Source organism: Bubalus bubalis, chromosome 4, assembly GCF_019923935.1.
Source record: "Bubalus bubalis isolate 160015118507 breed Murrah chromosome 4, NDDB_SH_1, whole genome shotgun sequence".
Classification (NCBI taxonomy): Eukaryota; Metazoa; Chordata; class Mammalia; order Artiodactyla; family Bovidae; genus Bubalus; species Bubalus bubalis.
Genome location: NC_059160.1, coordinates 83,854,009 through 83,879,575, shown reverse-complemented (window position 1 = coordinate 83,879,575; position 25,567 = coordinate 83,854,009). Strand labels below are relative to the sequence as shown.

The 25,567-nt window shown below is 38.6% G+C and overlaps 1 protein-coding gene across 8 annotated transcripts in view; it reads right to left on the bottom strand.

Moving 5' to 3' along the window:
• TMEM117 (transmembrane protein 117) overlaps positions 1 to 25,567 on the bottom strand; it is a 649,146-nt gene that overhangs the window by 377,385 nt on the left and 246,194 nt on the right. The window contains exon 1 of one of the 8 annotated variants that reach the window (XM_025284017.3): positions 4,025 to 4,672. The exons of the other annotated variants lie outside the window; for them this stretch is intronic. The gene's annotated coding sequence lies outside the window, so the exon portion shown is untranslated. Of the gene's footprint in view, positions 1 to 4,024; positions 4,673 to 25,567 lie in introns of those variants that run through there. 8 annotated transcript variants of the gene reach the window in all.

Sequence of the window (25,567 nt, the reverse complement as noted above, 5' to 3'; positions counted from 1 at the left end):
AAGAAGGCTGAGCACCAAAGAACTGATGCTTTTAAATTGTGGTACTGGAGAAGACTCTTGAGAGTCCCTTGGACTGCAAGGAGATCAAACTGGTCAATTCTAAAGGAAGTCAACCCTGAATATTCATTGGAAGAACTGATGCTGAAGCTGAAGCTCCAATACTTTGGCCATTTGATGAGAAGAGCTGATTCATTGTAAAATAAAACAAAACAAAACCTGATGTTGGGAAAGACTGAGGGTAAAAGGAGAGAGGGTGGCAGAGAATGGGATGGTTAGATAGCAACACCAACTCAAAGGACATGAATTTGAGAACAGAGGAGCTTGGCGTGCTGCAGTCCATGGAGTCACAAAGAGTAGGACATGATGTAACAGCTGAACAAGAACAAAGGAGTCCTCCTGAGTACCAGGCCCTGGGTAACTGGAGACTACACATCCTTGAAGCCAGCTCTGCACAGAGAAGTGAAGTAATTTACACAAACCCACACAGCTACTGCATGCCTAAACACAGAGATTTGAAAACAGAGGTCTGACTATAGCCAGCATTATGTGCCCAGATTCAAGGTCACCAGGATCTCTGTTCCTTTTGCAATATCACCATTATCCTTCAGACGTGAGAGCACAACTCAGGTTCAAGATGGGAATCACAAAGTAACTTTGTTCTAGTTTATTACATAGAGACAAGCTTACCAGTGAGCCAGTATAAGAAATCAGCACTTAGCACCAAGGAAAAAGCACAAGGAAAGGGTAAATTAAAAATACTCCGTTTCTGGGAAAATTGCATGGACATTTGGAGTATAGAAGAAATGGACTAGGAAAAAATAATGCATTCATGTACATGGAAAATAGCTTGCATCCCTTTCTATATTTTGTTTTAAATAACTCAAAATTAGGGATGCTCCCATGTTCTGAAGGATTCCAGGAAGAGAGACTAACCTTCATAGAAAGATTCAATTTACCTCTTTCTCTGAAATTATATTGCTGTTTCTGAGACACTGTGAATTATTTTAAGAATCACAATTTTTACTTAAATGCAGCTATTAAACACTTTTCTGCTTTAAGACAAAAACTGTTGATGTAGTTTTTGATAAAATCCCAAGTCAGACAGATCTGAAATTAAAGCCTCATTTATATCTATTCAGTTCGGTTCAGTTCAGTCGCTCAGTCGTGTTGGACTCCTTGCGACCCCATGAACTGCAGCACGCCAGGCCTCCCCTGTGCATCACCAATTCTCAGAGTTCACTCAAACTCATGTCCATCGGGTCAGTGATGCCATCCAGCCATCTCATCCTCTGTTGCCCCCTTTTCCTCCTGCCCCCAATCCCTCCCAGCATCAGAGTCTTTTCCAATGAGTCAACTCTTCACATGAGGTGGCCAAAGTATTGGAGTTTCAGCTTTAGCATCAGTCCTTCCAAAGAACAGCCAGGGCTGATCTCCTTTAGAATGGACTGGTTGGACCTCCTTGCAGTTCAAGGGACTCGCAAGAGTCTTCTCCAACACCACAGTTCAAAAGCATCAGTTCTTTGGTGCTCAGCTTTCTTCACAGTCCAACTCTCACATCCATACATGACTACTGGAAAAACCATAGCCTTGACTAGATGGACCTTTCTTGGCAAAGTAATGTCTCTGCTTTTGAATATGCTATCTAGGTTGGTCATAACTTTCCTTCCAAGGAGTAAGCGTCTTTTAATTTCATGGCTGCAATCACCATCTGCAGTGATTTTGGAGCCCCTAAAAATAAAGTCTGACACTGTTTCCACTGTATCTATTACTTACTAGCAATGAAACCTTGAAGAATTTACATATCTCTCTGGGCATTATATCTATGGTTGAGTGAGATGATGCCTAATAAATGATCATTCAATAACTATTCATCTTTATTTCTTTGCTTTATGTTAAACATTTAACTTTTCTCATAGCGTTTGCATGACTGAGTTTTTGTTAGCTTAGTTTTATAGGCTCTATGAATTTATTTCTGATATTAATTAGGAAACAACTAATGATGGGTATTTAATAAATAAAAACTATCATTATGCTGCCTACATATTCAATTTACCTGGGACAAGCCCAGTTGACACGCATCTCAGCTTAGTTATTAATAAAGAATCCCTTTTTATTCTCAAAAGTATCCCCTTCTGAATCACAGATGTTTTGATCATCCTGGCTATAAAGCAACTGGTATAACTTCAAAAGTTACCAGTCCTCTCTATTCCAGATAAGCTGTTTTTAACAAAAATTGTTCTTGTTTAATGGCTTTGGATGCAAAAATCAGTCAGAAAAGAGGGAAATAACAGTCATTCATCAACACATGCTTAACTGGCACCTGCTTCCTGTAATCCCTTCGTGAGGCATGAGAAGGCAATACAAATGAAAAACAAGAGCTCTATCATTAGATTTCTTTTTGTCTTGTATTTTTTCTTGCATTTCCAAAATGGTTCACGTACCAGAAACTTTATTGAGAACCATGTTCCTCGATTTAAATAATCGCACATCCTTTAATTTTCCCTTACAAAAATAATTGTTCTTTTTCTTCTATTACTTGCTTTTTAAATATTTCTCGATTTGTGTAGCTCAAAATAAAGAACTGTACACTAAAGATCGATTTGAATATAGAGTCAGAGGGTGGCATCATGCTGTGTCTATACCACACGGTGGGGACTGGCTCTAGGAGGCTGCTTCCAACACCTCTCCTCGCTACCATCTCCACAGCACATGGTGCTGCCCTGACCCACCTGGTGCCCATTGCAGTGCCTTGCTTTTCACCTTTAAAGACATATCTGTGTCCCTTTCTATACTGTAGGCTTCTCGTGGGTTTTAGGAAAAGCACAAAAATAATAGTGTTAGTCGCTCAGTCATGTCCGACTCTTTGTGACCCCATGGACTGTAGCCCACCAGGCTCCTCCGTCCATGGGATTCTCCAGGCAAGAATACTGGAGTGGGTAGCCATTCCCTTCTCCAAGGGATCTTCTTAACCCAGGGACAGAACCCGGGTCTCCTGCACTGTGGGCAGATCTTTACCACCTGACCACAAGGGAAGCCACCATAGTAATAGCAACTGAAATTTATTAACTACTAAATATGTGTCACATCCTTTATATTCTTTATTCACTCTTCAGAAAGCCTCTAAAGTTTTACAAACTATTTTTCAAAAACGAGGCTCAGAGGAAAGAAATAACTCAGCTGGGTTCACCCTGCTAACAGGAATCAAAAGCAAATATGACCCAGAGTTGGTTTGACTCTTTAAGTCTATGGTCTTAGTACTGTTCTTCTTTATGTGACCCCAAAATACACAGAGTTCTCCAGTCACAGAAAATAGAATTCTCCAGGTAACAGGCATCATAAATGCTCAAAAGTAATTTATTTAATCATATGTTTAAATAAGCTTACAATACAGAATAGATAAACAAATTTTAAAGGTTTTCAACAGGAAACCAAAGACAATGAGGTTTTCTAAATCAGTTCTTTTAACCGTACATCATTTCTCAGCTTAACACCCAGCACATATCCGACAAACAACACACACTCAATAAACATTTGTTGAATGACAGAACAAACTTATGTTCAAGATTACAGCCTTGGGACTTATGTTCTGTTTTATTCTTTGTGTTGCCAGGCTGAGCTCCCTATTTAAAACAAAGCCCTTGCTCAACCTGAGCCCAATGTCAGGCCCGAGTGACATCCCGGGGACCTGAACTATTGGCCTCAATGCAGATCTAGTGAATTTAGTCAGAGAGACAAGAATCTATCACAAAAGTCACTGAGAACCCAGGAACCTAATTTTTGTCAGAAAAAGGCAAGAGACAAAAGATACCCTTCTCTACTAAGGATTCAGAAAAAAAGGAAGCAATGGGGATGTGAAGTCTGTTAGTGACAAGAGCAGTATTTTTAGCTTCCTCTGAGAATCTTTTCTAGTGTGTCTGGCTGTGTGAGTGAAATAAAAAAGTACAGAATGAAAATAAGGAGGGAAATAATAAATACGTTTTACATTTTCCTCTTCTGCATTTGTTTCAAATTCCTGTAATCTTACCTAAAAGGGGAGTCACTTTACTTCTTCTATAGCGTCTCTTATTCTCAAAGTCAGATTGGAACACGGGAAAAGCCTCTACTGGGGAAAACCTGTTTATCTTCATCTGTGAGCAGTGCATTGGTCTGTTTTCTCTCAGTTCCTGGACGTGAAACTGGAAGCCTCCTGATTTCTTGGTACTGTTCTGACTAGTGAATTTCCACTTTGAGCAATATTTCTCAGAATGTTTTTGCAGAGAATCTGCATCAACATTATCTGGATACTTACCAAGTGGGGATTTCCAGACTCTGCCTCACCCCCACTTAACCAGAGCCTCTGGGTTAGAGTCCAGAAATCTGCATCTTAAAAGAAACTCCCTAAATGATTTTTAAGCACGTAGATATTTGAGACCCAACCACACTGACCTTAAACCAGACCATGACAAATCTCATTTATAGGATAATTATAGGATTACCTATTTCTGAATTCAGTCCCTGAGACTTCCTTGAATTTTACCACCTTCTGTAACTTTTCTCTAGAGTCATTTTGCTTGTTTGTTTTTGCCAGAGTGTTTACAACACAGAAAACTGTTAGTATTTAAATGAGTAAAATATGATTGCATCCAAAACTCAGTTTTTGGTTGTTTATTGGTTGTAACTTTAAGCAATTTAATCATCTGTATGGTTTAGTTTCTTTACCTGTAAAACACAAATAGTAGTAAAACATAGTAACATCTCATACATTGTTGAAAGAATTAAATGCAGTTTGTTTTCTCAATATCATAAATAAGTTAAAAATTCCATTCCTTACAGTTTTTTATATTTTTATTCCTTATATCTAATATGAGGGCCTTGCTGTTCTTTCTTAGCCAAGTTGGAGCCTTGGGTCATTAATTATTTCAGTCCCAAGGTCTCTCAGATAAAGCATCAGTCTTGTGAAAGGGAGGGGTGAATGCACACCTGGACAGAAGATGGATCTAAGGCTGAAGAGCTACATGAGCCCCTGCCAACTACGTCCACTCTGAGACAGGAGGAAAAATGTTTTTCTGACACAGAGAGCAGCTGCTCTGCTTCTCAGAGCCACTCGGAAACCCAGCATCGAGCACATAGCAACAGAAAACCACAGATTTAGTCAGAAGACAAAGGGCAATTGTTATCTTTATAAAATAATCATGTAACTCACAAAATTAATAAAAAGATATTGCCTTTACAAAAAGTTCTTCTGGTGCATGTTAAACGTTTCTTACAAAAAAACATTCTATCCATGAATTTTCAGCAACTCTTCTACTGTGTCACAGACCAGGAGACTGACTCTGCCTCTTCTCTCTATGGAATAATGTTTTTCCATACTCCTTAACTTTCTGCATTGCCCCAAGGAGCTCAGATCTTGTGTAACCAAGGGGGAAAAAGCTACAGAGTGATTACAGTCCACAACCCTTCAGAGAGAGCAGGTGCCCTTCAGTAGTCTCTCACTGGAAAAGGCTGGATGCACAGAGAAATGCATCAGCCAGGCTTCTCATAACAATTCTAAAGTTAGGTGGTGCCAGGAATAATGAATGAGAGTCAGTGATGTGTTTTGTTGTCCATGTGTGTGTGCTCAGTCGCTCAGTCAAGTCTGACTCTTTGGACCCCATGGACTGTAGCCTGCCAGGCTCCTCTGTCCACGGAATTTTCTAGACAAGAATACTGGAATGGGTTACCACCTCCTACTCGATTCTTGTCCATAGTGAAAGTGAAAGTCGTTCAGTCGTGTCAGACTCTTTGTGATCCCCACGGACCATACCATCCATGGAATTCTCCAGGCCAGAATAAGGGAGTGAGTAGCCTTTCCCTTCTCCAGGGGATCTTCCCAACCCAGGGATCAAACCCAGGTCTCCTGTATTGCAGGTGGGTTCTTTACCAGCTGAGCCATGAGGGAAGCCCAGGAATACTGGAGTGGGTAGCCTATCTCTTCTCCAGTGGATCTTCCCAATCCAGAAATCGAACCGCAGTCTCCTGAATGCAGGCGGATTCTTTACCGACTGAGCTATCGGGGAAGCCATAATTTGTCACCAAAGGCCCAAAGGGATGTCACCCAAGGCCCAAAAAAGCCCTACACACCCTGCCCTTTGAACTCATGGACCTCATTGCTGGCCATCTTCCCCTGAGTTGTTCTACTCCTTGGTATTGACTCAACACAGCAGGTACATTTTTATTACCTCAGGACTTTTTGTTTTTTTAATCTTTTCTCAGCCTGAATGTTCCTCCCATCAATATCTGCAAGGCTCATTCCCTTTCTTCTGCCAGGTCTCTGATAAAATGTTTTTGCCTTTCAGTGAGGCCTTTCTGCTACCCAAATTGCAAAAAATTCCACTGCCTAGCCTTGTTTTACTTAACCATGTAATGTTTAAAATTAATACAGATTCATATATTTCACAAAATCTATAGGTTTCACTCAAAAAGTTGATTTAATACTTGAGGGTTTATTCTTTTCTGAACTGTAAAAAGATTAACAACATTTAAAAAAAATTATTATTTATGCCATAACAACATCCAAAAAAAAATTGAGGTACTTTAGAAAACAAGCCACATACATAGTAAACCATTACATAAATAAGCATTATTAAAAGTCATAAGGAGTAGAGATTTAAATGGTGGTTCCCCATTTTACTTATTTTAAATCCTCTGGGTGGGCTCAAACTCCTTGTTAAGAATCAAGAAAAACAACTGTCACAACTGGCTGTCATGCCAATTTACATTTTAGATACTCACATCAATTTACAAAACTGTTTGCATGAAATATTTACAGTCCATATTCTTCAAGGCTTGGGGTTGCCTTCAATTAGGCAATGGCTTCAAATCAGAATGGGTGACACAAGTAACTCAAAATAGTTAGCTTGTTTATGCTGATTCACCAAGTGAGTAGGAAGATCAACAATTCCAGAGAATGCTTAGAACAGCATCTTTTGCTTCTAAAGTTAAGGCCCATTCCCATAATCTCATTTACTTACCCCTCAAACCCTTACCAGACTCTGCCCCCATCATTCTCAAAGATACTAATTGGATCTCAAAACTTATTTACTGTTTACTTCATTTGCATGTGATGTTTTCTTTATAGCCTCATTAACATGGAGAGAGGGCCCATATAACAAGGGTAACAATGTCAATTGCTTCCCCACCTTGTAATAGGGATGAATATATATGACTCTGTATTGGGTCCATTTCTTTGATTTTAACCTTTGCATACTATTGCTATTGCTACAAGTTAAGAATATTGCTTATAGTCTGAAAGTATAAAGGATAGTCCATTCTCAAGGCTCTGACCTTTAAAAGAGTAACACTTTCCCATTTATATAAACAGCTGCAGTAGTCATGTATGGACATGAGAGATAGACCATAAAGAAGGCTGAACACCCAAGAATTTATACTTTTAAACTGTGGTGTTGGAGAAGACTCTTGAGAGTCCCTCGAACTGTAAGGAAATCAAACCAGTCAATCCTAAAGGAAATCAATCCTGAATATTCATTGGAAGGCTGGTGCTGAAGCAGAAGCTTCAGTACTTTGGTCACCTGATGCAAAGTGCTGACTCATTAGAAAAGACCCTGATGCTGGGAAAGATTGAAGGCAAGAGGAGAAGGGGACAACAGGATGTGATGGTTGGATGGCATCACTGATTCAATGGACATGAGTTTGAGTAAGCTCCCGGAGATGGTGAAGGACATGGAAGCCTGGTGTGCTGCAGGCCATGGGGTCACAAAGAGCCAGACAAGACTGAGCAACTGAACAACAAAGAGTTGCAGAACAGAGAATAGTATTTGTCATCTCAGAGGTTTACAGGAACATCATGACCTTATGAGCCTGGGCAGATGCAAGAGCAAAGGATTCTGACACTAAGAAGGCTGCAAGAACCAACTACCTGCCTCCCCTTTAGTATAAAAGAAGCCTGAATTCTAACCAGGTAAGATGGTTCTTTGGGACATTAGTCTGCCACCTTCCCAGTGTGCTGGCTTTCCATATAAAGTCACTATTCTTTGCCCTAACAATGTGTTTCTCACTTTACTGGCCTATCAGAAGGTGAGCACTATGAACTTGGACTCAGTAACAACTTTACTGAATTTCAGCTATAATTGTTTATCTATGCAAGAGTGGGATTTCTTCTTTATTTCATTTCTGCTGCTTACCACATAAACTCTTTCTTGGTTTTAAGGAAAATTTCAGTTCAAAAGTTTTTATGAAGTCCCCTACCCTGAATAGTTTACATAGTTTTTTACAAAATAAGATTTTTAATTTTCTGGAGTTTTATCTTTAATCTAAATAAAAATATAATCTAATATATACATTTCTCTATGAACTATCTATTCATCTTTTTCAAGAAATAATTACTGGGTGGCCAAGATAGTATAGTAATAAGACCCTAAGTTAACCTCCTCTCATAAGCACGCCAAAATTAACAATATTTACAGAACAACTATTGATGAGAATGACTTGAATATTAGAAAAGATTTTCTACAACCAAAGATTCAAAAAAGAAGCACAATAATATGGTAGGAGGGACAAAGATCTGGTATAATCAAGACCTGCACCCCAATATAATCAAGACCCAGTATAACAGGCAACACATGAACAGGAGGATAAGCACAATTGCTGAGGTTCTCCTCAAGGTGCCAGGAGCTTATACTGGGCTCACCAGCCTGGTGATGTTAAATAGGAAAGACATCTGGTTTTGAAAGCCAGTAGGAACTTTTGTACAGGAGAGCCAGGGGCCTATAGGAAACAGAGGCTCTGTCATTAAAGACTGAATAGGAAATCTCACACATTCTGAGACCCAGTGCATATGCAGTAATTCATAAGGAACTTGGGTTAGACCCACCTGCTGATCTGAGAGAGCCTCCTGGAGATGTAGGAGGAAACTGGGACTCCCCATGGGGACACAGACCTGGCAACAGCCATTTGGGGGAACTCCTTCTACCATAAAAACACTGCTGCTGGAAGTGACATTTAGGAGTCTTCCCTCTAGTCTATCAGTGCAGGGGCTTACCCACCCACTAGCCAGCTGGCATCAGTCTTGGGACTCCCCAGGGCTGAGCAGCCAGTCTTTCTGGGACTCAGCTCTGCTCATCAGCGAGCTGGCAACATCTCTGAGCCTCCTGGGAACTGCTGGTAGTTGCTGTAGGACCTGGTCCACCCACCACTGGGACAGCACCAGTCCCAGGACATCCTGGACCATGTCACCATCAAACTAGGACTCAGATCTGCTTAGCATCTGGCTGACTTCCAGCCCTGAGCCTTCCAGGTTTTGCAGCCAGATGTACTGGGACCAAGCCTTGCCCACAAGAGGGACAGGAACTACCACATGAGATAGGGCCTGACAGCCAGCCAGGCAGGAGCCCAGTCTCACTAACCAGTGTGCCCAGAGTAGTCAGCCCCACCAGGACAGAAAGCCACACAATCCACACAGGGGGCACCCCTAGAGCTCTGGGGACCAGAGTGAATGTGCTCCTGAGCCCCAGAGGCCGTCTGCTACGTGAGGCAACTTCTATAAGATCAGAAAATGTAACCAATCTACATAATATAGAGAATTAAAAACAGAATTTTGACAAAATGAGGTGACAGAAGAATATATTCCAAACAAAGAAACAAGCTAAAATCCCAACAGAACAAACTTAAATGAAAATAAGCTATCTGTTAAAGACTTCAAAGTAATGATAACAAAATGCTTGACAAACTTGGAATAAAATGGATGAATATGGTCAGAAGTTCAACAGACAAAAAATGTAAAGAAGAATCAAACAGAGCTGAAGAATACAATAGCAAAAAAAAAAAAAAAAAAAAAAAAAAAAAAAAAAACTAGAAGGAATCAATAGAAGATTAGATAATATGGAGAAACAAATAAGCAATTTGGAAAATAGAGTAGTGGAAACCACCCAAGTTGAACAACAAAACAAAGTTCTTTAAAATGAGGAAATTTTATGGGATTTTCAGCACAACATTAAGCATAAAGACATTTGCATTATAGGGATCCCAAAAGGAGAAGGAAAAGAGAGAAAAGAGAAGAGAATTTTTGACGTTCTCTAAAAACTTCTCTAACTTGAGAAAGAGACAGATATCCAGATGCAGGAAACACAGAGATTCACACCAAGACTCATTGTGATTAAAATGGAAAATATTAAAGATAAAGAGAGAAACTTGAAAGAACTAAGAGAAAAGTAGTTAGTTATCCACAAAGGAATTCCCATAAGACCACCAGTTGACTTTTCAGCAGAAATTCTGCAGGCTAGAAGGAAGTGGCATGATACAGTTTGGGAAAAAAAATCTACAATCAAGAACACTATACCAGGTAAGGCTATCATTCAGAACTGAAGGAGAGATACAGAGTTTTACAGAGAAGGAGAAGTTAAACAAGTTTAGCACTACTAAATCAGCTTTACAAGTAAATTCTCTAATCAGAAAAGAAAACCACTAGAAATATGAAAACTGTGAAAGGAAACATCTCACTGGCAAAGACAAACATACAGGAAGGTAGTAGATCAACCACATACAAAGCTAGAAAGAATGTTAAAAGACAAATGCAGTAAAATCATCTATATCCACAATAAGTAGTTAAGGGACACACAAGACAAAAAGACGTAACCTAAGATGCCAAACATCACAAAACTGACTGAAAGTTAGGAGAAGGAACTAAGTAATACAGATCAGAATGGGAATGATGAAAGAGACACTTTAAAAAGGAATGATCAACAAAACAAAGATCTGCTTCTTTGAAAAGATAAATTTGATAAACCTTTAGCCGGAAGTAAACAAAATTAGAAATGAAAGAGAAGTTACAACTGACACCACAGAAACACAAAGGACCACCAGAGACTACTATGAAAAATTATATGTCAATAAAATGGACAACCCGAGAGAAACTGATGAAGTCCTAGAAATTTACAATTTCTAAGGCTGAAGCATGAAGAAATAGGAGAGAAACCACAAACAAATTACCAGTAATGAAAGTGAATCAATAATCAAAATCTTGCCAAAAAAAGGTCCAGAATGAGACAACTTCACAGGTGAATTTTACTAAACATTTAAGGAAGAGTTAACACCCATACTTTTCAAACTATTCCAAAACTACTGAAGAGGAAGGGATGCTTCCATATTCACTTTATGTGGCCAGCTTCATCCTGACACCAACATCAGGCAAATATACCAATAAAAAGAAAAAACATAGATCAATAACACTGATGAACATAGATGCAAAAATCCTCAACAAAATATTAAGAAACCAAACTCAACAAATGATTCTAAAATGGGTACAGCACCACAAAAGACCCCAAATAATGAAAACATTTAGGAAGAACAACAAAGTGGGAGGTATCCTGATCCCTAACTTCAAAGTATACTACAAAGTTAAAAATAATCAAAAAAAGTATAGTACAGGCACAAAAACAGCCAGGTGGACCCATGAAACAGAATAGAAATTTCAGAAGTAAACCTACAGTTATACGGTCAACTGACCAAGAGCCAAGAATATACAATGATAATAAGACAATCTCTTCAATAAATGGTGTTGGAAAACTGGGCAGCTTAACATGCAAAAGAACAGAACTGGGCCACTTTCTCACAGCATATATAAAAATAAACACAAAATGGATTAAAGACCAAAATGTAAATCCTGGGATCATATAACTCCTATAAGAAAACATAGGCAGTACACTTGGATACTAATCTTAGCAATATTTTTGTGGATCTGTCTGCTCAGGCAAGAGAAACAAAACTGAAAATAAACAAATGGGACTACCTTAAAAAGCTTGTACACAATGAATGAAACCACCAACAAAATGAAAAGGCAGCCTGCTAAACAAAAGAAGATATTTGCAAACAATTTGTGTGATAAGGGGTTAATATTTAAAATATACAGAGAACTCATAAAACGCAACTTGAAAAAAAAAAACTACCAGATTAAAAGAGGACCTGAATGGACATTTTTTCAAAGACACACAGATTGCCTGCAGATACATGAAAACATACTCAAATCACTAATCATCAGGTGAACATAATCAAAATCTCAATGAGATACCACTTCACACCCATAAGAATAGCTATTATCAAAAGACAACAAATAATAAGTGTTGGTAAGGGTATGGAGAAAGTGAACACTTGCACTGCATCTGGGATTGTAAACTGTACAGCCACAATGAAAAACGGTACAGAGTTTCACTAAAATTAGTTCCACTTCTGGACATTTTTTGAAGACACAAACACTGATTTGAAAAGATTTATACACCTCTACGGAGAAGGCAATGGCACCCCACTCCAGTACTCTTGCCTGGAAAATCCCATGGACGGAGGAGCATGGCAGGCTGCCGTCCATGGGGTCGCTAAGAGTCGGACACGACTGAGCGACTTCACTTTCACTTTTCACTTTCATGCGTTGGAAAAGGAAATGGCAACCCACTCCAGTGTTCTTGCCTGGAGAATCCCAGGGACGGCGGAGCCTGGTGGGCTGCCGTCTATGGGGTCGCACAGAGTCAGACACAACTGCAGCAACTTAGTAGCAGCAGCATACACCTCTATATTCACTGCAACGTTATTTACAATAGTTAAGATATGGCCTACCAGGCTCCTCCGTCCATGAGATTTTCCAGGCAAGAGTACTGGAGTGGGGTGCCATTGCCTTCTTCGAGTCAAGATATGGAAGCAATCTAAATATCCAGCTGTAGATGAATGGTCAAAGAAGACATAGTGGATATACTTTTCCACCACTAAAAGAATGCAATATTGCCATTTGGGACAACATGAGTGGACCTAGAGGGTATTATGTTAAGTGAAATAATAAGAAAACATAAGAAAAAGACAAGTAGCTTATGATTTCACTTATATGTGGATTCTAAAATACAAAACAAGTGAACCAACAGAAAGGAAACAGACTTTTAGATACAGAGAACAAACAGGTGGTTGCCAGAATAGAGGAGGATTGGGACTTGAGTGAAATAAGTGAGAGAGATTAAGAGGTACAAAATTCTAGCTATGAAACAAATGAATTACAGGGATGAAATGTACAACATGAGGAACATAGTAATATTGTAATAACTTTGTATGGTGACAGATGGTAACTACACTTATCATGTTGATCATTTTGTAATGTATAGAAATATGGAGTCATGATGTTGTACATCAGGAACTAACATAACTGTTGTAGGTCAATTATATTTTAAAAAGTAAATAAATATGCACTGGACTCAAAGAATATCCAGAAACTATTCTAGGCACTGAGGATAATGGTGAAAATAACCAAAGCCTATGCTTCAAGGAGTTTATGTGCTATGCTTAGTCACTCAGAGATGTCCGACTATTTGCAATCCCATGGACTGCAGCCTGCCAGGCTCCTCTATCCACAGAGACTCTCCAGGCAAGAATACCGGAGTGGGTTGCCATGCCCTCCCCCAGGGGATCTTCCCAACCCAAGGATTGAACCCAGGTCTCCCACATTTCAGGCGAATTATTTACTGTCTGAGCCACTAGGGAAGCCCAAGAATACTGGAGTGGCTGGCCTATCACTTATCCAGGGGATCTTCCAGACCCAGGAATCGAACTGGGGTCTCCTGCATTGCAGGTGGATTCTTTACCAGCTGAGTTACCAGGGAAGACCCATGGAGTTTATAGTTTACTATTATTTTTAATTTTAATCTTTATCCGATTATATTACTAAAACTAAGATAACAGGGATTTTGTAGTTGTGCACTCAATTAAGCATAAGCCTACTACTGCTTAAAACTGAAGAGAGAACAAGTAGTTTGTTATATCACATTGGAAATCATATCATTCAGGACAGAAACGGAGAAGGCGATGCCACCCCACTCCAGTACTCTTGCCTGGAAAATCCCATGGATGGAGGAGCCTGGTAGGCTGCAGTCCATGGGGTCACGAAGAGTCGGACACAACTGAATGACTTCACTTTCACTTTTCACTTTCATGCATTGGAGAAGGAAATGGCAACCCACTCCAGTGTTCTTGCCTAGAGAATCCCAGGGACAGGGGAGTCTAGTAGGCTGCTGTCTATGGGGTCGCACAGAGTGGGACATGACTAAAGCGACTTAGCAGCAGCAGCAGGAGAGAAAACACTGTTTTAAAAATGGATTCATCACCTGAGTTATTATACATATGAATTGCAACACATTTCATAGAAATCTTCACCAGTAGACTTGCAGAACTTGCACATACCTTCTTCAAAGAGCCATTTGACAAAATACTCTTGCAATTAAGTAACTTTAGCATGAGTTGGTAGCAGAATCATGAATTTGTTTTTGACTTAAATCACAAGTCATAAACCTTACTGAAATAACAAATTAGCATGAGCTTCCAAATACTTCTCCACTGAAAAACATACATGTTATGCAAATAGCTAATGTTTAAATTAACTTAAAATCAGCATCAAATTTAAGCAAAAACTCTTTAAACCTTTTCCAAAGCAAAACAGAAATAATGCCAACTGATTGACATTGTCTCCATGGCTTGAAGGAAAAACCTTCACCCAACCTATTTAATTTTGGCTTCATTCCAGAAGTTTATCATCATCTCTTTTTAGAGGATCCTCTCATGCTCTGTGGTTTTCTTTTTTGATCCAGTAAGTAAGTCATAGGTCTCCCTTCAGAACTGTCGCTCAACATTTGCTTCGAAGAGACCCCCAAGAGGCCCATAAATTCATCTTGGCATACAAATATATTACTAATCTCCCTACCACACAGTTTTTCCTTTAAGAAATTATTTTAAATTTCCCTCCTTCCTTCTGATTAATACCATATTTGAAAGGAACAAGCCTATTAATTTACAGCCTCTTCTTCGGTTGCTCCTAGCAACCACCTTTAGCCACTTTCTTCCCTTAGAGTCATGCATCCTTTATAACATCAGAAAATTGCACAGAATTTTAATTGGCCTTATTATATTTCCCAAAAATGAAATGAATAAGAACAATATACAGAGTGAAGAAATAAAACCAGAAGTGACAATTTTTTGTCCTCTTTAACCGCATAGAAACTAGTTTTTTAAACAGGCTAGTCTATGGGAGATTACTTTGAGCAGTAAGACTGCATTTTGAAAGCAAACTGGCCTTGCTCATAAAATATTCAAGGTTATGCAGAGACTACAAACTGCCAGTGAGGGATTTAATGGATCTTCAGCATTCTTTCATACTCTTAAAACTCTCTTCTTGCTTCAAAATAGAAATACATCTATACTGAAGAAATACTAATGTACAGTCCTCATATTTTAGTGAATAAAATGATCAAAGATTCTTGGAGACAGTATTTGCAGTCTGAGTCTCTTTGCTAGTTCTGAGAACAGTCACTTCTGTTGGAGGTGGGACCTTACTGTTTCAGTTTCAGCTAAATGTTACAACTGTTCAAGGGAAAAGACATCAGAGCTGGAGAGCAAGATGCACTGCACCCTTTGATCCATTAGTTGGAGAGTTAATGCTTTTTAAAAACAAAGGATTAAGAGGGAGAGGGTGGGAAGATTTGGGAGAATGGCATTGAAACATGTAAAATATCATGTATGAATTGAGTTGCCAGTCCAGGTTCGATGCACGATACTGGATGCTTGGGGCTGGAGCACTGGGACGACCCAGAGGGATGGAATGGGGAGGGAGGAGGGAGGAGGGTTCAGGATGGGGAACACATGTATACCTGTGGCGGATTCATTTTGATATTTGGCAAAACTAATACAGTTATGTAAATTTTAAAAATAAAATAAAATTAAAAAAAAATTATATTTTAGGATCACATCTTAAAGCCCTTTTAGAAACTGGACCTAAAATCATGATTATTCCACCCTTATGGCCACAAGTAAACTTCAGGACATTCTTTCCATTTCAGTAAACTGTTGAAGCTTTTTGTCACAGCATTTATCAAATACTCTCTAGAGAGAGAAACATATCGGCCCAGCTCATCTTTTCTTGTTAGGCCATGGTTCACAAGTCACTAAGTAAGTACAGCTTAGATGTCTCATTGTCAGGGGACTCCCATATTCCAATCAGCTGAAGTCCAGAGACTCAATCTGGTTAAAACCATGGCTCCCAGGTCCATCCCTCGGTGGAACTTTAAACATGAAAGTCCACCTTCTCAGCGGCAGTGGGTAGAGAAAATGACACGAAACATATGTGATACAGCCCATAAGAGCAAAATTGTGAAGTAGTCAATATGGAGGGTGGATGACATTTGGATTATTCCACCAAAGGTAGAGTCTCAGAAGCAAAAAATGGAGATATTTCATAAATGATATGAACACCTACATAGATACTTAAATTATTAGGTGTCCTAAGACACTTATATTTAGTTAGTGGAAATTTCTTTTTAAATAAAACTGTCATATACCTTGCTGATACATTTGAAGGAAACATACAGTCCTTATCTAAATATACCCCTGGACTTTATCCATTTCTACTTCAAATGGCAACATTGCTAGAAAAATTTATAAAACTAATACAATAGCATTGGAAACTATCTTTCTCTGTTCCTTGGCAATCATTTTATTCACTTGTTTACTCATATGGGCCAAAACTTTTGCCTTCCTCCAAACTCCAACATTCAACTGTGCTTCTTCACACCTATTGTTTGAGTCCATCTAATCTCACATTGCATCTTCGATCTCTTCTCTCTACCACTTCCTTCCTCTACCCCAGAAGTTTATTAGTTCGACTATTCTAATCTTAAAGCAATATGAAACAACCATAACAAATTAAATGCTCATGAAATATGGGCCCTCCTCCTTATGAAATGACTACTTCAATACTTCACAGTGATATAAATCTTAGAAGAAAACAAAACCAACTAATAGTACCAAGTATATTTTGAATTTTGCAGTTTTACTGACATGTGTAAGGATAACAGGAGGTGTCATGTCATACGAAGCATAGATTTTTCACACACACACACACACACACACACACACACACACAAACACACACAAAATCTCATTAAACACGCTTTTTTCTGTCTCTTTTCTTGACCCTGGCCACTATACCTTGCCAGGAAATCCACCAACTAGAAAGAGCTGAGACTAAGCCTTTCCTCTTTCCCCCTAATTTATCTTGCAGAGTAATTTTTATTCAATATAAAACATAGTCCAGCCAAGCTCCAGCAGCTTTCTCTCAAACATCTTCTCGGAGAAGTTCATCCTATCTTACAAAAATGGTCTTATATGAGCTGCTAAGATGATAACATGATCTCATGTCACTACCCAAAACCTCCCTCTGACTCCAGACACCAAAGACCTACTATCATATTTCTCTCCTGCACTGCCCAGTTTCCCCAGAGAATAGAGGGCCTCAGCCTCTGATTTTTAACCATGAACTCCTCGTCGTTTCCCATGCAAAGAATCTTTTCAGCTCTCAATTGAAACTATTTTCTTGACCTTCATCAAAGATCTCTTAACAACCAAAGCCAATGGGTTTGTCTAATTTTCTTTTTTTGTGTATCTTCTCAGAACCGCTAAAAACCTTCCTCTTTGAACTCTTGCCTTGGGGATGTGATCATAAAAGCAGAGCTCGTAGTCAAATAATCCCTGGTGCAAATCCAACTTTGCCACTTAAAAAGTGCATGGAGGGCCTTATTTAATAACCTCCTTATTATAAAAGCCTCTCTTTCTGTTCTGGAATTTGGTGATAGTGTTTCATTGGGTTGTTATAAAAAATAAAGTGAGTTAAAGTCACCCATACAGTGACTGAACCTAGTAAAAAGAAAGTCATGCCCCCATCACAGTAGACAATCTTCTGTTTTTCTTTCTCCTTTTCCCTCAATGACCATTCTTTTACTCTTTTTTATTGGTGTTGCCTCCTCCCGTCTGCTAATGTGAGCATATGCCAAAGTTAGCTAAGACCTTGTACTTTCTCCTCTTTGTCCTGTCCTCCTCCTCCTCTTCTTCTGCCTGTTAGCCGCTGTCTCTCTCTCCCTCTGACCATCCCTCCCTCCCTTTCTGTACATCTCTCTGTGTTTCCTTTTGTACGTGTCTCTCTCTCTATTGCTGTGTATGTCTCTAAAAACTCACCAACTAAATGGCTTTGATATATACAGCCCTACACTTTCTACTGTGCCTGCTTCTTCTCTTAAAATCTCCCATGTCTAAAACTGAATTATCTTCTTACCTTTGAAAACCGCTCCTCTTCAGACAAACTTTTCTCTATAAATGTCACCACTGTGCTAGCAAGTAATATTATTTAACTATTTCCCCAATGGCTAGAACATGAAGTCCACAGTTTTCTGGGTATATCAGGCTGAAGCCCTCTACCTTTAGCCTCCAATCTCAGTTGTTCCTCCACTGACTGTCAGAAACATCAAGTGAGCCCCTGCTGCGCAGCTTTTGCTCTTGCGGGGCCTCTTGTCAGAATAATCTCTGCATTTCCCCCAACTTTAACTTACATACCAAGCCCCTTCAAATACTAGACTACCTCTCCCTTGATTCTTCTTCAGTTCCTCCAACTTTCCCCCTGAATGACTGCACTGGATTTTGTTGATACCACCCTTTTGCACCTCATCTGAGTTTCTTTACATAGTTTGGTAAAGGAAAAGAGAGACAATGCTAGAAAACAAGAAAAAATGAAATATTTATGAAGTCTCTCTTATATCTTAGTCACTGGGCTAGGAGTTTTCACTAATCATCTCAATAATCCTAAAAAGTAGATACCATTGTTCTATGTGTAATTGTTCCAGGGCTAGGAGCCTTCATATTTGTCATAATTGGAAATCATTTGATGATACTTACTTTCTCATGTTTCAAATCCCCAAGTTACTAGGGATAGTCCTTGCTAAAATGTGTCATAACAGAATTATATAGCAACGTATAAGCTATTCTCACTATGTTCTTCTTATTTAGGCTGTCACCATTTAGCCGGGTGCGAGGATGGGTCTGTAACTTCAGTCCATAAAGCTGTCACTACGATCCTCATGGACAATTTACAGTGACATGCCCATAGGCATGTCAAGAAGAAATACACATAAATGTCATAGTCAAATGCTTGGTGGCAATTTATTCTGCTTTTTCTGTTGCTGTAATTTTAATGAGCACACTGCAAGTTCTTATGTGGGGCATGCAATCCATTAGAGAAGGTTGCTGTACACACTATGGAGGTACTTGCCTGTCACAGAGTGATTTGCTGACAACACGAAAAATATGCCTTATTTCTTCAATGTGACAAGAGACAAAATGGTGCAAACTTTTGTAAATGACTTACAAAATGCTGCCATGACTCATTTAAACTCTTTTTTTTTTTTAAGTAAGGACCTCCCCAAATGGAAAGAGCAAGGTTATCACATGTTTCTGAACTACTGAAATACATTTGCTAGCACAAAGATTGGCAGAATTGTCGCAAACGATGAGCTTCTCTCCTCAGAATAATGGGGACTCTGGAAAAAAATATGATATATAACTCTTCCACAGCTATTTCTATGTTTTATCTTTATCTTAAAGAGATTTTGATAAAGTGATAGGAAGGTGGGTATCAATAAGCCATTTCCTTATAAATGTATCTGTTATTTTAATTTCTTTCTAAACTGTAGATGCTCTGAATAAACTGAAATACATTATTTCCTTCTTTAGTTCATACAATGATTTCTCTGATCTGCAAAACTGACAAAGGAGAACATATAAAATACATTGACAATACAGTGAACCAAGAAAAGCTGAAGGAAAGATCTAAAAGCTGAATGCATATGAATCTACACAGCTTCACATCCACAACTGCAGTTTACTGAAATAACTGGATGCACATCACAGGAACCAATCCCCTGCCAAACAAGGAACACTTTTTAGAATGAATGTAGCTATGTGGATTTTTTTTTTTAATCACCATGACAACTTTTACTCCTTCAGTATATGAATTTGCCAACTGCTTGAAACAATGTAAAGGAAGAAGTATCCTGAAAATAAGAACCCGTTATTGGTTCATCTTTAAATGGATAGTGGAGAAAAATACAAAAACCCAAGAAAGTGATTACATTAGTATTCACAGAATAGAAAAACTGATTCAGGTAAGATTACCTACCAGTGCCTTCCTGGGTAACACCTGGTGAAATAGCTTTCTGTTGTGATTATAGAAGCTCATGTTCAGTGAGAAAAATATAGGTTTCAGATTTTGTCATACTGATTTGACTATCTCTTGTGGTATAAGTGAGTTTTCATTTTTGACTACAGGCTGCTGAGATTCTTAGTGAATATATTATTTTGAGCAAGTTAAAATTGTCCAGTAAATGATGTCAACAACAAGTATGATGGCTGTTCTAGAAAAGAGCACCTCTATTTCCTACATCTTTATATTGTTGGTTTTCTCCAAATTAAAATAAACAATGAAACACAGCTGTTCTCAAATAGCTTATTATCAACACAACTGGAATAAAATAAATGTTTCAGCAATGATTTATTTTTATATAGAACAACCTTGGTTAAACAAAATTGGAAAAACTGGTGAAATCCTGACATTATGAATTGAAGCCTATAAAAGCATTAGATAGATCAGATTCAGTCACTACTGCTTAAAACACTGACACCATTTAATGTAAAACAAATCAGCTTCATGCAAGCTTTGTTATTCAGTTTTATCTTGATATATATTTTATAATTTTATTTCTAGATAAACAAACCAAGAAATATAGAGGAGTCTATGGATTCCCCTGCAGTCACACAGCTCATCAATGGCAGAGTTTGGCCCAGAGTCTAGATCTCTAAACACTATGAAGAGTGTTCGTCAGGTTGCCCTCAATAATTTAAATTGCAATTGTCATTTTTTTTGACAAATATTCAGTTTTCTAATCTATTAGCTGGCCCTGTATATTTTATCTTTTTACCCAAAACACATAATTATAGTATTGACTTTTTTAATAGACTTTTCTAAAAAGATTTTTTATGTGGATCATTTTTTAAAAATTTATTTTGAATGGAGGATAATCGCTTTACATATTGTGTTGGTTTCTGCCATACATCATCCAGATGGCTAATAAACACATGAAAAGATGCTCAACATCATTCATTATTTAGTTCAGTTCAGTGGCTCAGTCATGTCCGACTCTTTGAGACCCCATGAATTGCAGCATGCCAGGTCTCCCTGTCCATCACCAACTCCCGAAGTTCACTCAAACTCACGTCCATCGAGTCGGTGATGCCATCCAGCCATCTCATCCTCTGTCGTGCCCTTCTCCAAGACATGCAACTCAAAACTACACTGAGGTATCATCTTACATGGATCAGAATGACCATCATCAAAAAAATCTATAAACAATAAATGCTAGAAAGGGTGCGGAGAAAAGGAACCCTCTTGCACTGCTGGTGGAAATGTAAATTGATCCAGCCACTATGGACAACTGTATGGAGATTCCTTAAAAAGCTAGGAATAGAACTACCATATGACCCACAATCCCACTACTTGGTATATTCCCTGAGAAAACCATAACTGGAAGAGACGCACACACCCCAGTGTTCATTGCAGCACTATTTACAATAGCAAGGACGTCAAGCAACCTAGATGTCCATTGACAGATGAATGGATAAGGAAGTTGTGGCACATATGTGGATCATTTTTAAAGTCCTTATTGAATTTGTTACAACACTGTTTCTATTTTATATTTTGGTTTCTTGGTCATGAGGCATGTGGGATCTTGTCTCTCCAACCTAGGGCTGAACCCGCACCCTTGCGCTGGAAGGTGAAGTCTTAACCATTGGACCACCAGGGAAGTCCTAGCACTGACTTTTTATGGCAAATTTTCTCTCAAACCTCTGAGACATTATCTGACACCATATGCTGATTTAGAGGAGAACATCTTTTACTCTCTTTCAAGATATGAGTGTTGTACACGCAAGCAATTTGTGTCCGGGGAGTTCACATAGCATTTCTTCGATGATAGCCCCTTGTTAACTCCTGAAATGACTTATTCCCTGTCTGGTCTGTCATTATCTTGTGTATTTGCATATTATTTGCCTCCCACTAGAATTTCCTTAAGAGCAAGGTTTATATTTGTCTTATTTAAGCATGAATCTCCAGAACAGCAGCAGGACTGTAACTGGCACATAGTAGGTGACCAATATACTTTTTGTTGAATAAGTGATTCATTCAGAAAACACCCTTACCAACTTGGTAATTTAGACACATAGCTTACATTTCTAATGGAGTCAGGGGGTCACATAATACAGCATCCACATTTGATTTAACACTTCAAAGTAATATATGAGTTTTTAAGCTGTATAAATGGAAGAATCATTATTTAAAGCAATTTCCTTCTATATTCCTAGGCACGGGCTCTCTCTGGCTTTCCCTTGGAGAGTCTGAGATAACTCATAGTCATGAGACTTGCTTTGATCAAGTTGTGGCATCCATTCCTCCACCCTACACATGGCACCTGCTCGTGTCTGCTCTGTGTAAGAGCTCATGCCAACCTTAACAGGAACCCAAGCTCCACTCCATGAAAGTGAAGTTGCTCGGTTGTGTCTGACTCTTTGTGAACCCAAGGACTATACAGTCCATGGAATTCTCCAGGTCAGAATACTGGAGTGGGTAGCCTTTCCCTTCTCCAGGGGATCTTCCCAACCCAGGGACTGAACCCAAGTCTGCCACATTGCAGGCAGATTCTTTACCAGCTTAGCCACAAGGGAAGTCCAAGCCTTATTTCATACTTGACTCATTAAGCCTTAGATGACCCAAACAAGGCTGCTATTTCTCAAGCCTTGAAATCACAACACAGGCTCCATTTATAGCTCCACTTTCTGAAGGCAATTTTCCCCAAACTTCACATTTGTGGCTTCCTTCTTGTCTTTGGTTCCTGGTTTAAGGGATTTGGAAAGGTATTATGTGTTGAGCACAGAGTCTGAACCAGACTCCCTGGTTTAAATTGTGAGACCCCATCACTTGTAAGTTATGGAAACGTGAGCAAGTTACAAAACCTCTCTGTAGCTCAGTTTCTTGGTCTTCAAAACTGGGATAATAATACAGCTTGTCCCAGAAAGTTATTATGAAGATTTGAGATTATGTAAAATGCATGTGCTATGTATATTCATAGTTATACTTATTCACATATACACATCACTTAGTGCCTGGCGCAAGTGTTAGTTGTTGTTATCAGGCTGAATGGACAACCTATTTGCTCATTTTTTCTCCTGTGTCATACACTTTTCTATAGATGTCTTTTAAGTATAAATTTATGTTAAAATACAAAAGAGACAATCAAACTCAAGTCCCTGCTATCTGCTAAAGTTGCCACACATACACTTTTTAAAAGCTGTATTCTAACACCCACAACTGCTTAAAATTCCAAAAATTTTCCAATTCTGGTTTTTCCAATTCTCTGTTCAAGTAAGTGTAATCAAAACTTTTAAAATTTAATCTCTAGAAGGAAAAGAGATCAAAATTTAAGCTAAAATGTTAGTTTGACAAATGATAAAGTTTGTGTTGGAAACATCTTTCCCAACATGGTATAAACAGGTAGTTTGAGAACTGAAGTTTAAAAGGAGGTAGCAATAACCTCATTCCCTGATTCTGGAAAGAAAATTAGTGGGACATTTAAAAAACAATTTTTTAATGTATTTAAAAATGCTCACATGTGTTTTCATGTATGCATCTATAATTTCACTTCTTACAACTTATCCTAAAATCAGTGCATGCGTGCTCAGTCGTGTCCATTTATTTGCAACCCCATGGACTATAGCCAGCCAGGCTCCTCTGTCCATAAAATTTCCAGGTAAGAATACTGCAGTGGGTTACCATTTCCTCTCCCAAAAGATCTTACCAACCCAGGGATGGAACCCGCATCTCTGGGACCTCCTGAATTGACAAACAGATTCTTTACCAACCATGCCACCTGTAAATCATGACTGCTACTAATTTGGATTATGATTTTGTTTTAAAAAATAAAAAGCTGGAAACAAGCTGCCAACAAAAGAATGTCACTTGTCATGCGGTTCTAAACAAAGTAAGTCATTAGCTACTGCAGTTGCTGACCTTCAACACACTGAAAGCAGTTTCAGGGTAGTGATCAGGAACAAGGCATTCTGTGCTCTGGGAAAACTGGCAGAACAGGTCTTCAGATAGTTTTCAGGAGAAAATTTTTAGGAACCTGATTCTTGCACCTTTCCATACTTAGAGAAGCACTAAAATCATTAACTAAGGTCTCTATTACTCATGCCTAGCAGCAATCTTCTCCTGGCATGTGTGCATGGTTGCAAATACCCCCTTCACCAAACTCCCGTGCAGACTGACCTCACCCCTTCTTCTGAACAGTTTCTCAGTGCTCTCTGAGAGGCTGTCTGCTGGGCTACAGGCCTCACTAAGACACTGAACAGACTTGACTCACAGCTTTTATACTGTGTGCTTTCTTTCAGTCAACAAAGCTAAAAGTATAATAGGTTACACACTTTTTGGATTAAATGTGTGATAAATTGTTTAATAATTGAATTGCATAAAATATTTAAAATGTGAAAATGGTAACATACATGAAAAAAACAGGATCAAGATATACAGTAAGACAAAATTTTTGCTCAAAGAGCATGTGTATTAATATATAACTTATTTAAAATGCATTTATATAAGCACTCAATATCCAGGTGGTTCTAGTAGTAAAGAATCTGTCTGCCAACACAGGAGACATAGAGACATGGTTTTGATCCCTGAGTCAGAAAGATCCCCTGGAGGAGGGGGTTGCAACCCACTCCAGTATTCTTGCCTAGAGAATCCCATGAATGGAGTAACCTGGCAGACTACAGTCCATAGGGTCACAAAGAGTTGGACACGACTGAAGCAACATAGCCCACACACACACAATTTATTTCAGACATTGTTCTAAACACTTTACAGATATTAACTAATTTAATATTCATATCTACCCTATAAGAACGTTGTTATTATTGTTACCACGTTACAAATGAGGAACATCAAACACAGAGAGGTTAGCAAATCCCCCTGGCATCACACAGTTAGTAAGTGGACATGGCACGATTTGAACTCAAGGGTTCTGCTCCAGTGTCCATGCTCTTTTCACTAAACTTTTTTCCTAAGACTGATTTTTGACTATCCATATTTTAAATTTTTCTACAGTGAATTTCTGTTATCTGTAGAAAAATTGTTCTCAACAGCTAAATGTTTATTCTTTCCCAAAGTGTGCATTTATTTTCATGAATAAAAGATGTCATAGATGTAAATAATCAGTAGAGATTTTAAAAGGTTTTATTTTTTAATCATGTGTCTAATTTTAATCTTGTCTTTACTTAACAAAATAAGCTTCCTGTTAACTTTTTAAATTAGTCTGTATCATAGATTTATACTTGCCTTCATCTAAGTTGTTTTCTATGTTAACTATATGAATTTAAACCATACCATTGTCAAGCCAGGAGATAGGAGAACAAGCCTCAGATCTGCTTCCCTGAAAGCAAGGGGCTCAGGATATTTATGGGATAAAGAATAAAGAAATAGGTCTAAAATGTGGGGAATGTGGGAAGTATGGGGAAAAGTGACTGGAAACGGGTGTAATAATTGTCATTCTGTGTGGGTGTGGCTAAGTGACAGGTCTCTAAATGTTCAAAAAAGGAGGTGCTTACTAGCAAGATCTGAGGGTAGAGTTTTCGGCCCCCTGACTTC